Below are 14,773 nucleotides of genomic sequence, written 5' to 3'. Positions count from 1 at the left end.
AAATGGATACACAACATAACAAACCTAGAGGAAGCAGCCAAGTCAATACAAACAGGGAAGTGAATAGCAATCAATACCCACATCAAGAAAGCAGAAAGAGCTCAAATAAACAATTTAATGCTGCATCTCAAGAGCTAAAAAAATAAGAACAAACCCCAAATTAGAAGAAGGGAAGATACAACAAAGGTCTCTCTCTCTCTCTCTCTCTCACACACACACACATACACACACACACACACACACACTCATACACACACACAAAAGAAAAAAAAAGAAATAGAAACTGAAAAAATAAAAACAATACCATAGACTAATGAAATCAAAAACTGGTTCTTGAAAAGATAAACAAAACTGGCAAACCCTTAGCTAGACTAAGAAAAAGAAAGAAGATTCAAATAAATAAAATCAGAGATGAAAGGGAGACATTAAAACTGATACCATAGAAATACAGAGGATCATTAGAGATTATTATGAATAACTATATACCAATAAATTTGACAACCTAGAAGAAATGGCAAATTTCTGGACACATTATTAGCCTTACCAAAATGGAATCATAAGGAAATATGAAACCTCAGCATACCAATAATAAGTAACAACAATAAATCAGTGATAAAACATCGCCCATCAAAGAAAAGTTGAGGGCCAGAGGTTTCATTGTTGAGTTCAATCAAACATTTAAAAAATAAATAATATAAAATCTTTTTTCAAAAAAAATATGGTTGAGGGGAGAATCCTTCCAAACACATTCAATGAAGTAAAGTATCAGTATCACCCTGATACCAAAACCAGATAAGGATACAACCAACAAAGCTTCAGGCCAGCATCCTTAATGAACACAGATGGAAAAGTTCTCAATAGAATGCTAAAAACCAAACCCAAGAGTACATTGAAAAGATTGTTCACCATGATCACATTGGATTCATCCCAGATTCAAGGATGGTTTAACATATCCAAATCAGTGAACATGATAAAACATATCAACAGAATGAAGGACAAAAAACTCACAATCATCTCAATAAATTCAGAAAGACATTTGATAACATCCAACATCCCTTCATGATAAAAAAATTTTTTTTCAACAAATTAGATAAAGATGAAACTGTCCTTAGGGCTGGGGATGTGGCTCAGTGGTAGAATTGTTGCCTAGCATGCACAAGGCTCTTGGTTCCATCCCCAGGAATGAAAACTAAACAACAAACCCAAACAGAAACATACCTCAACATAGTAAAGGCCATAGACAATAGAACCATAATGGTGTCACACTGAATGGGGAAAATCTGGAGGCTTTCACTTTCAGATCCGGAGCAAGACAAGAATCACCACTTTTACGACTTTCACTGCCTTCATTCAACACAAGGCTGCAGGTCCTAGCCAGAGCAATCAGGCAACAGAGAGAAATAAAGGACATCCACAGTGGAAAACAGGAAGTCAAAATGTCAGTGTTTGCAGCTGATATGATCTTATTTATGGAAAACCTTAAACAATCCATCAAAAAACCAATTTGGGCTAATAAATAAACGAGCAAAGTTGTGGGATACAAAATCAACACATGAGAATCAATACAGTTGCTGTGTACCAGTAGCCAGTTATCTGAAAGAGAAATCAAGAAAGCAATCCCATTTATAACAAATAGCTGGGAATAACTTTAACCAAAGAGGCTAATGATCTCTACTACAAAAACTACAAAACACTGATGAAAGAAATTGAAGAGGACAGAAGAAAATAGAAAGGCATTCTGTGTTATGTACACATATACCTTCTCCCAGCTTTGCCAATTCTTATCATCTTTGCTTCATATTTTTATAAGAAAATAAAACAGATAAAATTGAAATTTACCTTATTCCCATTCCCATCCTAACAAGCTGCAGAGATTTACAGAACCCATGAATGTTTTATAATTCATCTGCACTTTGCTTTCTCACATAATAGATGTTTTGAAGATTTATTTGTATTGATACATGGACCTTGTCTAGTTCATTCATTTTAACTATTGTATAATACTTCGTTGTTTGAAAATATATTGCAGTTCAGTTATTCACTTTTCTGCTAATGGAAACTTATATTTTAATTTTTGTACCATGTGTGGGCGTTTCCTTGGTATATACTCAGGGCAGGAAGCTATGAAAATCTCTAACCTTATTAGATACAGCCAAATGGCTTTCTAAAGTGGTTGCAATCTTATGCTCCCACTAGCTCTTCATGAGAGTTCCTTTAGCTTCAATTTCTTAATAATGCTTAGTTTGTCATATGTTTTTATTTTTTTCCAATATTATGAGTACAAAATTGTATCTGGTATTGATTTGTATTTACCTGATTGCTAGTGAGAGCAAGCACTTTTTCAAATATGAATTGACTTTGGGCTTTCTCTTTAGTGACTTGCCTGTTCAAATCCTTTGCCTACTTTGCTATTGGTCTGTTTGCACTTTCTGTATTGATTTGCAGGAATTCTCTTATACTGTATTTTGTTGATAATAGGTGCTGAGAATATCTTTTCCAATCCGTGGTTTGTCTTTTCACTTTTTAAAAGTTGTTTTTTTTTTTTTTTTTTTGTGGCACTAGAGATCGAACCCATGGCCTTGTGCATGCGAGACAAGCACTCTACCAACTGAGCTATATCCCCAGCCCTAAAAGATATCTTTTAATGCACACGTTTTCATTTTGACCTAGTTCAGTAAGTTCCTACTGGATGCCAGGTGTTTTACAAAACATAGATGTTATCCATTTATAGGTCTTTGATAAAGGTGTTGAATTGGTAGATAGATGTCATTGTTTTACAGGTCATTGGTAAACGTGTTCAGTTTGTACATGCTCTGCCCATCTCCTGATGTTAAGTGTTTGATAGTCACTTCATGAGATTTTGTCCATAGAAATGAAGGCTTCTGTTCCCACTGCCTGCCTCTTGGTCATTAAAATATCAAAACAAAAATATTTCCCAGGATGTTTCTATGTTCTACTCTTACTTTGAGGACTGTGTGCTCTGGCGTGTATTGTGTGACTGCAAATACCCTTGTGTCTAATTGTTTTCTGATCATTGCAATTCACAGATGATTATGGACAAAGGAACTGATGCATTTAATAAATTCCCACAAGAAATATTTACTGTGTAGAATGAGATAAGCAGTATAATAAATGCTTGGGGACACAAAAGTGAATAAGACAGGAACATTATAAGATGGGATTTTTTTCCTCTTTTTAAAAAATTTTTTAAATTGATTTAAAAAACCAAATGACAGCGGAATGCATTATAATTCTTTTACACATATATACCACAATTTTTCATATCTCTGTATATAAAGTAGGTTGACACCTAATTCATGTCTTCATACATGTACTTTGGATAATGATGTCCATCATATTTTACCATCCTTGCTAATCCCCTGCCCCCTCTCTTTCCCTCCCACCCTTCTCCCCCAAGAAGATGGGATTTTAACAAAAGTGAATTAAAAATGGGAAGAGCACAATGGCTCCATCAAGCAGTACCTGTGAAGAGCCCATAGACCTTGAATCCCTGACAGGGACAGCAACAGTGGCAGAAAATGAGAGATGTTTAAAAACGTCTAAAAAACCCAGTTCGCTCAGTTTCCAAAGTAGGACAGACTGTCAACCAGTTGGGCCTTGGGTTCAGTTTTGGGCTCAGGAAACATTTATCCCATGATCTGATCACAATCTGGGCCTTTCTAAGGCTGTGGGACATTATCTTCCTTTTCTTCATCACTGTCAATAGAAAATGAGTTCTTGGTTACTTATATGGAATAAAATAAAATTAGATTCCTGTCTTGGGCTGGCCAGTGCCTTGCCAGGGAATTCTTGCCTGCTCGCTCAGAGGGATAAGTCTCCTTAGAAATTAAAGTCTGGAATAATTAGTGAAGAACAAAAGACAAAGTCAGAAAGATTTTTTTCAAAAGTTGGAGACCCTGTTAGGTCCAGTCCACACAAGATCTGGAGCTACACAATTAAAAAATGTCTCCTGTGGTTTATTTAAGAAGGTAGAGAAAAGTCAGGGATAAGGTTTCAAGGGTGGAGTCTTGCTTCATGATGTCTTGCAATCAGCAGGTTGATTGCATCTTGGCAGGTCACACCCATCTCAGAGGGGTTGTGAGGCTGGGTAGTTAGCAGGTTACTCCATTTCTGGTGCTATGTGGGACCAGGCAGAGTAGAATAAGGCTCACAGTGCATCTGGGCAGTCTTACACAGAGGAAATGTCCACTGGAAGTTCCCAGATAATCCTATTCATTGGGCTGCAATGAGCAATATAGTCCACACGCAGCCCATGGACGGCTCTCAACAAATTCCTATTTCATATCACAGACATACATTACAGATAGGTTAAAGTTCTGAATATGGAAAGAAAATTAAAACTTTTAGAATATAATATAGGACATATTGCATATAATATAATAATAATTTCAGATGACTTTGAATCAAGAAATGCTCTTTTTGGTTTTGGTTTTTGATCCAGGGGATTGAACCCAGGGGCGCTTAACCACTGAGCCACATCCCCAGCCGTTTTTATTTTTTATTTTGCGACAGGGTTTCACTAAGTTGCTTATGGTCTCGCTAAGTTACTGAGGCTGGCTTTGAACTCATGATCTTCCTGCCTCAGTCTCTTGAGCGGTTGGGATTCCAGGCATGCATCATTGTACCTAGCTGAGAAATGCTTTTCAAAATAGGGCATTTATTGAATATTGTTCATTTGGGTGAAATTAAATAATTTACTAAAATATATGATTCTCTATATTATCTGTAGTATATCTTATTGTTGGTTTAAGTCAAAGATAGCATGCATACATTAATAGATTAATGTTTAATACTGAATTCTCAAATTTAAAAAGTTTTTTAAATTTAAAAATGTAGAAAATTATTTTTTTTTATTAAATAAAATAAACATTTAGATATTTGTCATGATAAAAACATCCAATCATTTTATAAGAAAAAATTCTAAAATAGTAGATAGGATCAAATTATGTTATATGAATATGTGAATATGGCATAAAGAATCCCACTATTATGCAGATTTTTAATACACCAATAAAAAATAAGTAGTAGATAATAGCTCACAATAAAAGTGTGATTTCCCCTTGTACTGCCTCTTTCTACCTTGACTCTCGTTTCTGGAAATGACCACTATTCATTATTGTTAGAGTCTGTAAACAAGTCAAAATAACACCTGGCATTTTGTCAGGGGAATGTTAGAGTCTGTAAACAAGTCTGGATGGTGCCTGGCAAAATGCCAGAGGGAGTGGTTTGTGAAGTAACACCAGTGAGCCATTAAGTGTGGAGATTCCTTATTGGTTGACTGCTGTATCTAGTTTATGTTAATTAGATAAGCTGTGTGGAATGTATAAATACCGCTCATGTCCTACAATAAAGGGCTCCCACTCCTGCTGTATCAATGTACACAAGTTATTCGTCACCCCCCCCACCCCCCACCCCACCCCCCCACCCCCCACCCCACCCCCCCACCCCCCCCACCCCCCCACCCCCCCCACCCCCCACCCCACCCCCCCCACCCCCCACCCCACCCCCCCACCCCCCCCACCCCCCCACCCCCCCCACCCCCCACCCCACCCCCCCCACCCCACCCCCCGCCTTATTTTGCTGCAGCTGGACTGCGGCACATTACTACTTTTAGTTTTTTGGTATTACTACCATATCTCTAAGAATATATTTCCTCATGCCATTTTTTTTTCTTTCTTTCTTTCCTTTTTTTTGGCAATTGAAAAGTATTTTATTTCTTTGGCAGGAAGGCTTAAACAAAACAAATAGCAAACACAATTAAAAAATCTAATTTAAAACCATCTTAAGTGTGCTCAGCTTCTGAATAGCGTGTTTATAATAAGCATTTCTCTTTAAACAAAAGTCATAAAAAATAAGTGGTAAAAAAACCTGGCAATGCAAGAATGTAAATAGCGGAGAAACTCAAATCAATAAAAGTGGTCCAGGATACGATATGTGTAAACTTTACACACCCTTATAAGGCTCCTATATAATACTTGGGATTTTATTTCTTACTGAAGTATATGATTCTCCTACTGAACATTTTAATGTTCAGAGCAGAGGATAGACAGGTAACATAAATGAATGGAGGTGCTGGGATGTAAGAAAAATCATCAACTGCCAGAATTACATTCCCATTTTCTTTATATTTTTACCAAACTGTAGGTGAAGTATGCACCATATCAAAATCACATATTGAAATAGGACTAGAGCATCTCTTTCTCCTGGGCTACTAGAGCAATTTCACATTGATTCTGTGCAGTACATATTGGGATGAGATCTCCCACTGCTCCCTACCACTCTCCCCCGCGCGCACACACACGATATCCAAGTGTCCAGCCTTGTTCTGGTGGTGGCTTTGCCCTCAGGTACCAGGCAGTGTGGATGGACTCGCTCTACTATGGCTGGGCTCAGAGTCTCTTCCACAGTTCCCTGCCTTTCCCTTTCTGCAGCTCCCGTTCTCCACTCTCTGCCCCCTTGTCCTTGTCTTTCCTTCCACTCCTCCTTCCTCTTCCCCAGTCTGAGTCTTATCTAATTTCTGGATATAAACAATTTTGCTTTATAAGCCTGTTGCTAAGACAGGTGAGTTAGGTCTATTGATTATGGGGGTGTGAGAAGGGAAAAGTAGAGCAGAACAGAGCAGCAGGAACAGTAATTCAAGAAACAAACTTACACCCCCACACACATGGACTGGGCACTTAGGGCGTAGGTTCAAGAATTTTTCAACATGATTGTGGGACTAGGGATGTAGCTCCTTGGTAGAGCACTTCCCTAGTGTGCACAAGGCCCTGGGTTCAAACCCAGCACCACAAATTAAAAAAAAAAAAAAAAAAAAAGTAAAAAAAAAAAAAACCCACCAGAAATATCTTGGTTATTGAATTCCTTTATAATTCAGTACTTCTTTAATTTGGAAGTGGGAACATGATCCCTTTTCTTCTGTTTCTAGCTGTCAGTTTCAAAACTGGTGCCTACTACAGAATTTTGTCTCACTGGAAGCAAAGGCTGGCTTTATTTTAAATGGAAAATAGTGATTTGTAGATATTTCTGAACATGAAAAAATATGGGTTTTAGATTTTAAAAATAATAATTTCAGAGATATTTATAACAAATCTGATTTTCCAGTATTCTCCTCTTTGGCTATCAGCATTGTATTGCACCAGTTTCAATAGCATTTCATTTTTAGTTCCTCATTCACACTGTCAATATTAATTACAAAAAGAGAACAGAACAATGTTAGTTTCCTCAAGTTTTAAACCAGAGAGCTTTTCCTGAAATCTCTTCTTCAATTCCACAATTTTAAGAATGTATCTGCCTCAATTTCATTTCTGGGAACCAATTTCAGTGTAGAAAAGTGGAACACCCTATTTCTTGCCAAATTAGTGAATCATATCACACATCATTCCACTACTGTTAATGCCTGTGCACAGAAATGTTTGGATTAATGAGAATTACAGCCTCAAAGGCTTTTATTTATTCTTTGCTAGTGAACTGAGATAGGGATTTTCATGACAATCTGATTTCTTTAATTTTAATTAACAACACAATACTTCTCTTTTTCTTCTAAGTTTCCTAAAAAAGCATTGTGTGATAGTTAATAATGTTCTAAGTCATCTAAAAGAAGTATTTGTTTTCTTATATGGAAATAGATCTTATTAGCAACTGACACCTGGTAAATTTGATATTAGTACAAATATTTTTTATTTATTTGTTAACATATTCAGGCTTTGACTTAAAAGAGATACAACTCAATCTGCCCAGCAAGTTTATCTACCAGCTCCTGCTCCTGTTAATAAGAAAGAAATTTGTGTTTCAATTGATATATGTTTTAATCAATGTTTCTTGTTATTCTTTGCTTATTAATTGCTGAGCATATATTCTATTTGATCTTTACAATCAAAAACAGCATCAGGGTTACTTTCTTCCCTGTTAGGCAACATATATGGTATGTCTGGATATCAAGCTTTCTAGTGTACTCAGAAGTGCTATGATCCTTTTATATATAATGGCTCTTCAAGGACGTAAAAAGCTTTAAAAAAATCAAGTGAACATTAAAGTGCCAATTATGACAAGTGAAACCCTTTCAAACTTTAATCTTGTGTTCTGATATAGACTTATTAAGAATACTTCTTAGGGCTGGGGCTGTAGCTCAGTGGCAAAGCTCTTGCCTAGTATGTATAAGACACTGGGTTCTATCCTTAGCACCACATAAAAATTATCAAATAAAAAAAAGGCATTCTGTCCACCTACAACTACAAAAAAAATAATAAAAAAGAATACTTCTTAAATCATGTTACAAAGAAAGTATTTTTTAAAAGATAAAATGAGATTAATTATTATTTTGATTAATATACTGTTTGTGGTTTTGCTATTGAACTAATTGTTTATGGTTTAGTTTTTCAGTGAAATCAGCAAGTTTTGATCATTCATTCTACACTATAAAGAGTAGTGTAGATGCAGATGCAGAAATCTGCTTCAGGCCAGAGCACTGGAATATGATTAGAAGTGGAAGATGCTCAAGGGATCTATGGTGCTGTGGAGTTGCATAACAAAGCCCTAGCTAGAATGTGGCTTCAGGGACCCTCATTTACTTAGTTGGCCATACTCAGTTTTAAGAAAGGACTTACAATTACCTCAATCTCATTGTTACACATTGTGTACATGTATTTAAATGTCACACTATATCCATAAATATGTAAATCACTGTGACAATTTAAAATTTAAAAATATATTTTGAAAAACCCAACAACAACAACAACAAAAGGCTTAGCATATCCACATGTAGCATAGATAGATTTAACCTGGAAATATGAAGGGCCCATGTCTCATGTCCTGGCTCAACAAGTGAAAATGAACAAATCCCTTATCTTGCTGCCACATCATGTATCACAGTTAAAGAAACACAAAATATTTTTCTAATCTTGAACAAAATCAAATTTGACTTTAAAATTTTCATAGCTGACTTGGACAGATAGAAATGATTCTTGCAGATATAATAATCATGTGAAAAACAAGTGCATATTTTCTATCTTGAGCTAATACTAATAACTTTTTTAAATAAAGTATTATATTTTTTAATTTGGCAAGGCAATTTCCTTTGAAAAAATTTGCAAGTAAAACTCATTTTATTTTCTTATGACTTTTGTTTCTGAATCTTCCTTTCACACAAGGAATTATTTCATGGTCCAAAACCTTCTCTTAATAACCTCAGTCTATCAAAAGTGATAACTCTGCCTATAAATTTTGCAACCATTGGGATGAACCCTGCACATTTTGTAATTAAGTTGTTTGTAAAAACTAACTTGTTAGAGAATCTGGTATTCTAGACATAGGATTTTTATCTGAAAGGTATAAATACTATTATATTTTTAAAATTTGAAGAAGCATGTGTAGAAGACTTTGAGTTTGGATATTTAAGAGAACTAGATTTAAAAGAATTAAATACTAGGAGAGATCTTGTTCATGTACCTTCTTTGGTTGTCTCACAAGATGTTTGAAGTATTCAAGGAAGTCAGATACTTGACATCTGTACTTATTGCATTAAATGATAGAGGTTGTGCTTCTCAAAGTATGGCTTGCCGAGCTGTATCATCTGCATCATCTGGAAATATATTACATATGCCTACTTTGGGGACCACCCCAGATCTACTGTATTAGAAATTCCAAGGGAGGCATCTAGCAGTTTATGTTTTTTGTAAATTGCCCAGAAGCTTGAGAACCACTGATTTAAAGTAGATTCATTAAATTAGTTTATAAATGTGTTATTTGTTCAAGGAAATTTAAACTGTTAGAGGAATATTAATTTAAGTTTATTTGATTTTTCATAAGATATGCAAAATTATTTTATTTATAAATGAAAAACACCACGATTCTTTAGTTGAACTCAATACTTTAATAAAACTAGGCTTTAACATTTTTTACTTTAATAAATTGAATTTTAATTTAAATACAAGCAATTGTAAGTAGCTCTTGCAGGGCAGAGAAGTTCTTCTTGAACTACAGAAAATTCAACTGATGAAGACTTAACACATATTTTTTCTTTTAATTTTTTTTGCCTTTATTTTTATTTTTTATGTGCTGAGGTTTGAACTTAGTATCTCACACATGCAAGGTAAGCACTCTACCACTGAGCCACAATCCCATCCCTGCTTAACATATTTTAATTGTGCTTGTTAATTTCCTTCAGTAATGCCAATGTCAAGTTAAACAATTATATGAGCCTATGCCCCCCCTCCACTTTCTCATTTCATATGTTTCAAAAATATAGGAACAAAAAAAGATGTGCTGGATTTGAGAGGATATAACAAAGGGAAAAGTTTAAGGGCTGATTAGGAAATAAGCATTGCAAATCCTGGTACTAAATATATATATATTTTTTTACATTTTACCCACATTTATTTATAGGTACATTTTATTGGGACATTATTGGTACATATTGATGGAATTTGTTGTTACATACTCATACATGCATAAATGCACAATATAACAATATAATTGGGCCAGCATTACTCCTCAGCACTTCCCCACTCCCTCCCTTTTTTGAGAACTTGTTTGTCTAGTGCCACAATTGTATCTAGGCTCATCTTGCTCCATCCCTGGTGATCACCACTTCCTAAGGGACCCTGATTCCCTTTATTGGCCTTGCCCTGAGTCCTGCACTTCTCTCTGCTCTGGCCACCTTTTGGATATGATATCTTCTTATATGCAGTTTATTTCTCCGATTCTGGCCTTGGAAGGACAAACAAACTATCCTGAACAATAGCTAGTGAACCTCTTCTTGTGCCTTCTGTGTGCCTCCAATTCCCTTCAGAACTAACCCCGCCCTACCCTGCTTTGGTTCTTGTATCTAGTGACCTTTGCTACTGCCTTATCTGGACTAAGACACTAGCATCCCAATACTAGAGCCTACTTTTTGTTTACTATATTGACTGATGCAAATACCTCTAGGCTCAGTCTCTGTCCAGCCACATTAGTGGTAAAATTTAGTGCTATGGAGGAAGAAAGTTTCTAGTTAACTATGCTGACCTAGACTCAGCAGTAGGGAATGATAAAAGCAGTTCCTCTCTCTGAGCCTTGGGGAGAGTTTGGATTGAACCCTGGTACTAAATATTGAGCGCTTCAAAATTGCTTACTTTCTGTCTAATACCAAATTGTTTTCCAAATGTCACATTTTTTTTTCATCATAAAAGAAAGTTATGGTGCTCTTTACCTTCTACAACATAGAAGTGGTGTCAGGTAGTGCACTTTTGGTTTTAATTTACCTAAATTTATGCAAAACACACAACTAAATTGCCAAGTGATGAATTTTACAACCTACATTACTTTAATGTGACAAAAAAACCCTGTAGTTCTGAGAAATTGGTGGCTATGCAAGCATACTTAGAATGTTCAACACTTGATAAGAGAAAATGAGTTGTTACTGATATGGCAGAAAGTTTGTTAGAGTACTTCATAGTTCTGCTGTGTCATTTCTGAAAAACCACTTCATAGGGAGAGCTATTTTCCTCTTTATTCATTAAGACTTTATACTGCACTAAATATTAATTTGATTAGAGATGCTACAATAATATAAATCCTTCCCATCTCAAATTTATAACAGTTCAAGGAATATAAAAGATTATAAGGCACATGCAATACCGCTCTTTTATAATCAGTCCTAATTCCATTCTGCCACCACCCTCAAACAGTGTTTGAACTTAGCAAACCATTTTTTCCTGAAATATACTTTTAGTGGTGAGTTATGGCCAGCTCCTATCAGCTTGCAAGAGTCAATGATTAAATTTGCAGGAATTCCACAATTCATTCACTTAACCTAGCCATTATTAAAAATTAAAGTACAAAACCTTACAATTAAATGTTATTTTTAAATATAACTCAAACTCAAAACTCATTGCTTCCTAATCATTTTACTAGTATCTATGTTCTAGAGGTTATTTTGTATCTATATGGATGATATTATATAATGATGTGCCACGGAGCATCTTTATCAACTCCATGTTTAGTGACATTACCATGGCAGCTTGAGATCAGACACAGTGGGAGTATTTACATCATGGAAAATCAGAAAACACTTCAAATCAAGGTTCTCAGGTATTTAGTTAACTTGTTTTTTTGGAGACATTTGCCAGCATACCACTGGATATACTGGCAAACCAAACCACAACTATCTTAGGAACTCCTTTCTATTCAGGGTGGCCTGATAAAACAGGATTCATAGTTAACTTTGAATTTCAGAAAACCAGTGAATAAATTTTTAATATAATTATGCCCATGTAATATTTAGATATATTTTTAGTTTGTCTCAAAAACTGCATGGGACATGCTTACATTTTAAAAACTATGCATTGTTTATTTGCAATTCAAATTTCATGGGGTATTCTGTAGTTTTCATTGTAAATCTGGCAAACCTATACCTGTTTTCTCTTTCTAAGGGGTTATTTTCTTTGAATTTACCATATTTTGCTCTTTATGCCCCACTATCATCAATACACCTGATTGAGCTACAAGAAGATACCTAATTAATAAGTAGCCTAGGAAATATCTTAATATGAGAACTTTGTTCAATAGTGATAAAAGGTAATGAAGTAGGTTTTTTCAAGATGGTGGAATAGAGGAAGTCACTTTCCTGGCTGCTCTGTGGGGTGAAACCAAGAAAGCAAACAGGCAACTTCTCAGCAAGGTGAGAGAAAAAAAAAAGGTGTGTGTGGGGGACTTTACTGGGATTTAATATTGGATATTCAAAGCAGATTGGGACTCAGGAAATTTGATATAATAAAATAAGGAAGAAATGCCCAGCACTACTGCTGCTATCACTGCCAGAGGCACCAGCCAGAACGTGGAGGGGTGAGGGAATTAAAGGAACCTGCATTTTTAGAAGGCCTGAGGTGTGTCTGGGTATAGAGAGATTAGAGGTTGAAGACACAGCTAGACTAATATGAAAGTTGTGCTGCACAATATCCTTGTGCAGGAAAGCATTTGCATTTCTCCTGTCTGCCTGTGGAGGACAGAGGAAGGAGCAATTTTGTAGCCATGGTGCAGGGGACCAACAGCTGGGGGAATCAAATCCTGGAAAATCTGTGTTTGGCCTGAAATACAGGCCTGGCAAACCCACACTGCATGACAGAGTATGTCTAAGTGACTAGGAGAAAATTAAACATGGAGAGTTTACACAGGAGAATATTGATTATGGAAATCCACCCAGCTACCCACCTTGCTCTCCAATTTGGCAGCTTGCAGGACTGGCTGGGAGAGACACACCTGGCCAGGAATTTGAAAGGGCAGGATGGGAGAGATTGAGTTTGGAGACTGAACCCAAGTAGAGACCAGGAAACATGAGGTCTGCAGATGACAGAGGGGAATAAGAATTGGGCTCTCCACCATATGAGTGGAATCCAGGGGCAATCCCTGGGGTGAAGTCTTCCAGCATGGACTTGCTGGGCCCCAAAAGTGAACTGATTTAAAATCTTCAAACTAGTCCCCATTCAAGGAAGAACCTGTAACCTACCTAAGCCTAAACCTCACCTCCAGGATCTCCACCTGTGGAATATCCTTTCACACTCCAGCAACCACACCCTGAGGGTGGAGCAGGCATCACACTCCAGCCCACCCCTCCCAACACTGCTGAGAAGGGAAGCTGAGAATCTTTGGAACTCCAAGGGAAACAATTATTTAACTTCTCATCAAGATCCTTTTTTTTTTTTTTTTTTTTTTTGAATTTTTATTTCTTTCTTCTCTATTCTGTTTAATTGTGACCTGAATGGTTCACGGATACTTATACATATTCATATTTTTTTCTCATTTCTAGCATTTTTGAAGCCAGTTATTTTTCATGGATCAGTATTTTGAGGACTAGTATGTTTGATCAGTATATTTCAACTTTCTTTTGTATTATTTTATTTTATTTTTTTAAAGAGAGAGAGAGAATTTTTAATATTTATTTTTTAGTTTTCAGCGAACACAACATCTTTGTTTGTATGTGGTGCTGAGGATCGAACCTGGGCCGCACGCATGCCAAGCGAGCGTGCTACTGCTTGAGCCACATCCCCAGCCCTATTATTTTATTTTTAACTTTTAAAATTTTACTATATATATATATATATATATATATATATGTGTGTGTGTGTGTGTGTGTGTGTGTGTATAATGTATGTATATAGTATATATACATTTATATATGTATGTATGTGTATGATACTTCAGTAATAGAATCTATTGACACAACAGTGGAGGAAATGTCAGAGAAGGAGTCTGGAATGTTCATAGTTAAACTGATCTGTGAGGTAAAGGATGATGTAAGGAGTGAGATTAGAAAGAAAATTCAGAAAGTTTAAGATCATTTCAATAAAGAGATGAAGATTCTGAAAAAAAATATCAAGCAGAAATCCTCAAAATCAAGAAATCAATAAACCAAATTAAAAATTCAATGGAAAGCATCACCAGCAGACTAAATCATTTGGAAGACAGAGTTTCAGGCAATGAAGGCAAAAGATATAATTTTGAAAATAAAGTTGGCTATGGTGAAAAGATGTTAAGAGACAATGAACAGAACTTCTAAGAAATATGGGATAAATGAAAAGATCAAATATAAAATTTATCAGGATGGATGAAGGTGTGGAGATACAAACCAAAGGAATCCATAATCTCTTCAACAAAATAATGTCAGAAAATTTCCAAAATCATAAGAATCAAATGTAAAATCAAATACAGAAGGCTTTCAAGATCCCAAATATACAAAATTACAACAGACCCACACCAAGACACATTATTATGAAAATGC

Source organism: Marmota flaviventris, chromosome 1, assembly GCF_047511675.1.
Source record: "Marmota flaviventris isolate mMarFla1 chromosome 1, mMarFla1.hap1, whole genome shotgun sequence".
NCBI lineage: Eukaryota > Metazoa > Chordata > Mammalia > Rodentia > Sciuridae > Marmota > Marmota flaviventris.
Note: the sequence above shows the minus strand (reverse complement) of the source record.